Below are 6198 nucleotides of genomic sequence, written 5' to 3'. Positions count from 1 at the left end.
GGAATCAAGAACAACAAAAGTGCTTTGATACAGTTAAGTTATTGTTCACATCTCACAGATCTACAGTTGTATAATCCAGGTTATGAAACACCTTTGGAAACAAACAGTTCAGGATATGGGATTGCTGCTGCACTGATGCAATGTAAAGATATGTACTCTCAGTGGCTGCCTGTAAAATTTGCGTCCCGTGCTCTGAACAATGCGGAACGTAATTAATCAAATCTTGAAAGAGTAGCAGTGTCTGTGGTATTTGGGTGTGAAAAATTCAGAGAATTTCTCCTTGTTCCCCCATACAGCAGGAGTACCTTTCACATGTTCTGCTGGGTTACAGCATTGATATCTAAGACTAGCTCAGTTCAATTATTGTTTTGAATATTCAAAAGGCACAGATAATGTCGACAGTTATTGTTTAAGTAGACTGCCTCTACCAGAATATGGTCACGATTGTGAGCCATATGAACTAATATTTACTGTGAATTCCCTCTCGGATATGAATATAACCTGTGTTGAAATTCAAAAGGACAGATAAGGATGAAAGTTTATCTGAATTGAAACATTGTATAAGATATAGTGTTCCTATCAATGTTAAGTCTAACTTATAGCCATATAAGAAAGTTCTGAAGGATATGTCTATTATGAAAGGCTGCATTCTGTATCAGAATCGTGTTTTAATTCCTCATTCTTTACGCCCAATGGTATTAGAGAAATTTCATGTAGGCCATCCAGGGATATGTAGTATGAAATCTTTGGTGCGCTCTCTTATCTGGTACCCTAACACTGATCATGATGTTGAAAGGCCGGTTAAAAATTGTGAGTTGTGTCAGTCTGTTCAAGCAAGACCAAGTAAAATCAACATGTAATATGGCCTACTCCACCGAGGCCTTGGTCTCGTGTTCACATAGACCATTTTTTCTATGAATCTCATACATGTCTTATTGCTGTAGATGCACTAGTAAGTATATAGAAGTGGAAATAGTGCATAGTACGAGTGCAAATGAAACAATTGACGCCTTGCGTTGGATGTTTTCACGTAATGGGTTATGTGACACACTCGTATCAGATAATGCTTCGTGGTTCACTAATAATAAATTTAAACAATTTCTGGAGAACAATTGCATTATTCATATAACTCCTTCCTATTCACCATAAAGTAATGGTCAAGGAGAGAGGGGCGTAATGGTTGTAAAAGATATGCTTAAGAAATATCAAAGTGATGAAGCATTCAAAACACGCTTAGCTCAAGTTTTATTCCATTATCGTATTGTTCTTCATTCTGTTACTAACATTCCCCCATCAGTGTCCTTGAATAATAGACAGTGAAATCAAACAAATAAATCAATTTGAGGTAGGTGATAAAGTTCTGAGAGATGGTCCAAAATGGTTCCATGGAACAATTGTTCAGAAATTAGGTGTAAATGTGTATAATGTTCATGCTCAGGGATTAGATGTCATATGGAAACGACACTGTAATCAACTATTGTCAACGGTAGGTTCAGAACAAAAGAAAAGCATCAATAATGAGTCCAGTTGTTTATCATCCTATAATGAATTACCTTTTCATCAACTAATAATGCAACCTTATATTTCTGTTGGATCCCCTTTCAATGTTTTGCCTCAGAATAACATAAGTGTACAACAATTAGGGTCTCTAGTGATATTCCCATAGCAGATGTGCTCCTATCAGGCGCTCAGCTAGAAATAGAAAACCTGTGATACGTTATGCTTATGATGAATATTAGAGATGTTATGGTGTGTGCTCATTGTAAATGATTGCCAAAGTTATTATTCCATTATAATATTGTTTTATTTTTTGTTATCATTTAGAGAGGAGCAAATGTTGCATGTTACTTTAGTTTAACTTATAATCAACTCCATTTTATGTTATTGTAGTGACGTCTTCATTATCCAGAATGAGAGCCCAATCGAGATTTCTATAGAAACACGAATGAATTTTCTTATACACCTCTTTGAAGACAAACATCTTGCAGTTACAACAATTATAGCATACAAGGCTGCATTAACAGAACCTTTGCTTTATGGATTCGGGATTGATTCCAACATAGGAGTTGTCACTTCTCTTCTGCGGTCTTTTTCTCTCCAAAGACCTGCTCCCGAAAGACTTCCAATTACTTGGTCCCTGAATAGGGTACTCAAACTTTTATGTACTCCTCAATTCAACGGACCTGACGTAACTACCACTTGCATGCTTCAAAAAGCGATCTTATTGGTAGCATTAGCATCAGGAGCCCGTATTAGTGAATTTGGCTCTCTTAGACAGGGAAGATATATCACACAAGCGGCTGATAACCAATTATTGTTGTCCCTTGGGCTATCATTCCTGGGCAAGATAGAGAATACTTTAAAGAGGAAAATTAATCTATTCTTATAAGAAAACTCAGTTTATCTTACAAAACATTATGCCCAGTTCAGGTACTTAAGGTTTACCTATAGATCACAGCAAATGCTTCAGAAGGTCCAATTTTCCTACATCCTAGCACGAACAAACCACTCTCTCTACAAGAGTTAAGAATAATTTTAGTGTCCATCATTAAAAAGGCTAACTTACATTCCTTTCCTAGATCCCATGATATTAGGAAAGTAAGTACATCATTGGCCTTCTTCAGAAATGTATCATTTGAGGAGGTCTCTGAATGTACTGGGTGGTCATCAGAGTCAGTATTCTTAAAACACTACTGCCATGAGCTGGGACAAATTAGACGACAATGTGTATCAGTAGGTGGTATTGTTAGTCCTGACCCCATAGGCGCTACAGCAGAAAACCAGGGGTCTACTCAATGGGTGGGTATGTTGACTGTCGCTGCGGAAGATGTGTCAAGATCACAACCATACTCAGCATGTTTAGGTAAGTCACCAAAAAACTTTAAACTAAAATTATATCCTATTCATTAGTTTCGTTATCTTTTTTACTGAAACTAGTGGCTTGACATTGGACCTGATATGATTTAGTTTTAAACTTTGAAATATTTGGGATGAAAATTTTGTGAGTTTAAGTTTTTTGTCACCTGTCAATTTCTTTGCATTGCTCCTTTGAGGACGAAACAGCAACTATGCTAGCAAAAAAACCGGTTTTGACGTAGGAAAAATCTATTTTTGGTAATTGCTGTTGAGTCCTCAAAACCCTCCCATTTCCTTGATGAAAAACCATGGGATTTTGGAAAAAGGTTCATCCTGCGTTGACCAACAGGGTAATGGATCTTGGTCTTTTAACCGGTCTGATCATAAAACAAGATGGCCGATGCGCATGCGCAATAGTCACTTCTACAGTTTTTGAGTCCATTATACTCTATCACTTGTCATAGTGTTTATCATTACGGCATAATACCCGGCTACAAGACCAGGCCAAAAGATATTTCTTTGATATTAGTCTGACCACTATGGGGCACTGGCACACACCAAGGAGGGTAAATCCTTGAGGACTCAACAGCGGCTACCAAGAATAGGTTTTTCCAACGTCAAAATCTGTTTTTTTCTATAAATACTAAATTCACAATTAAAAGGTTTCCTTTTAATATAAATGTCCAAAAAAGGTAAACAATCATCTTTCTCTAACTCAATAGAAGGGACATGATCATTTACTTGAGCCAATATGTTAATTACATCCAAATCTTTGGGTATGATGTCTAAAATATCATCAACATAATGGTACCAAGTTACAAGAAAATGGAAAATCTTGGGGATGTATAGGTATTCAAAAATTCCATATAAAAATTTGAAAGAAGAGGCGAAAGTGGGTTAGCCATTGCCATACCAAAAGAATTATTAAGATTATACATATGTGATTGTTAATTTATTTTCATTAGGGAATATTGTAAACTTTTGGTATGGCAATTGGAAACCCACTTTTTCCTGTTCTATCAAATTTATATATGGAATATTTTTAACACCTGTACATCCCCAAAATTTTCCATTTTCCTTTAACATTTGTGGACACACGTAAAAGAAATATCCACAAATTACTATATTTTCATATCAATTTCAGGATTAAATGCACTTTTTATGATAAAACTATTAAAAACCAGGTATAAGCATTTCCAATTTGTTTTTCTTGACTTTGAACTAACAAAATTGGCAGTTTTAAGCGTTTATATTTTAGGGGTTCTAAGTATTTGTGGATTCTAGCTATTCGTGTGTGTGTGTGTGTATGTATGTGTGTGTGTGTCTGGAACGCATCCTAAATGAATACAGGGTCCCCTTAATAACGTGAAAAACATGCTTATAAAAAGTAGCCCCCCAAAAGACAGGAATATTGTACACAAAATTCCAAGTATATGGATTGTGATTTATTTTACTTCGTGGGACAACCCAGTAAAGAATTGAACACCAGATTAAAACAACACAAATATTCAGTAACAACAGGTAAGGCTAATAATGCTATATCTTTACATTTAAGTGAAAAGTCCCACAGAATACATTGGACGCAAAACCAAATATTGCCACGACGTAACGAAATTATTTCAAGGAACTTGGTAGAATCTATTTTGATTCAGTTAACCAGGGTGAATAATTTTAATGTAGGTCAAAATTATTTTCTCTTGACCCGGCAATAAAACAGATGTTCCAGAAGGAATTGAAAGATAGAATAAAGAGGATTATCAATACGTAGATTTCGATTTTAATCTGTTGACCTTAATGTGACCTTGCGACCTTATTGTATTCCCTTATGACTTACCCACCATACATATATATATATATATATATATATATATATATATATATATATATATATATATAATATATATATACATATATACTGTATATATATACGTATATGTATATATATATGACTTGTACCCACCATACACCATAATATATATATATATATATATATATATATATATATATATATATATATATATATATATATATATATATATATATATATATATATAATGTGTTTAGCATGGTTATAGTAACCATGCTAAACAAATTAAGATGTCAACATTATGTATCTCAGAGCTCTTAGAATTTGTAGTCGTGAACTTTTAGATGAGTTTAAAATTAGATAAAACAGGAAAATCATTATGTTACCCTCCATATTTTTTGGAACTTTGTCAAAATAAAGCAAATAAAGACATATTACAATCCAACCAGTATTAACAAAGAACTTAAGAATATTCTCTGTTTACCATTTCATCCTAATTTCAGTACTGCTGTACCCATTTTAAAAACTAGTAATATTTACTTTGTATTTGAATATAATAATATTTTGAGAAATAAATTAATAAAAAAAGCCTACCCATTGCAAACAATACTGATGCTCACAGCACAAACATGATATTTCAAGAGGCTAAACGAATAATGACATTGTGAATCATTGGCTTAAGACAGGATTTGCCATTAACTAGAATAAGACATCAATAATCCACAGCGTCAATGACCAAAGGAAAAGGAATCTGTTTTTGAGTCCATTTTCATTGAAGCCACATCAACGAGGAATATAAATCTGCGCCCTGGATTACCTCTTGATTCTCTTTTCATGTCTTTTTTGCTTAAGGAACACTGCTAAGATTAACAAACTGTAACCCCCCCCCACCCCACTCCCTTTGTATAAATAAGTCTTCTCAATCTCTCCTGGATCCAGTGTGAACTTGAGAATGTAGAAATAAACAATGAAAGTACTTATTCAAAGACCGACCCAGTTTCAATCACTGTCTACCGTGGATTTAAGGATTATATATATATATATATATATATATATATATATATATATATAGTGTGTATATATATAGTATGTATATATATATATATATATATATAATATATATATATATATATATATATATATATATATATATAATATATATATATATATATATATATATATATATATAGTATATATATATATAATATATATATATATATATATATATATTATGTATAAATAATTGCATATATATACGCAGTCCCTGGTTATCTGTAGGGGTTCCGTTACATACACACAAACACAAGCACATACACACAAATATATTTATATATGTTATAAACTGCTCGTCCCTCAGTATACAATGTGGCGATGTGACCTTCTGGAAACCCTAAAATGGCCTTGTGAGGCGGGACGATGTTTATATACAACCAAAAATCTATAGCTGAAGACCGTATTACTGAAAGAAGCTTTTATGTGTAAAATCTGTATCATAAATGTATTATTTTATATTTGTACATGCATAAATATGATAC

This window comes from Macrobrachium nipponense, chromosome 7, assembly GCF_015104395.2.
Source record: "Macrobrachium nipponense isolate FS-2020 chromosome 7, ASM1510439v2, whole genome shotgun sequence".
NCBI classification, from domain to species: Eukaryota; Metazoa; Arthropoda; class Malacostraca; order Decapoda; family Palaemonidae; genus Macrobrachium; species Macrobrachium nipponense.
This window is presented reverse-complemented; position numbering follows the sequence as displayed.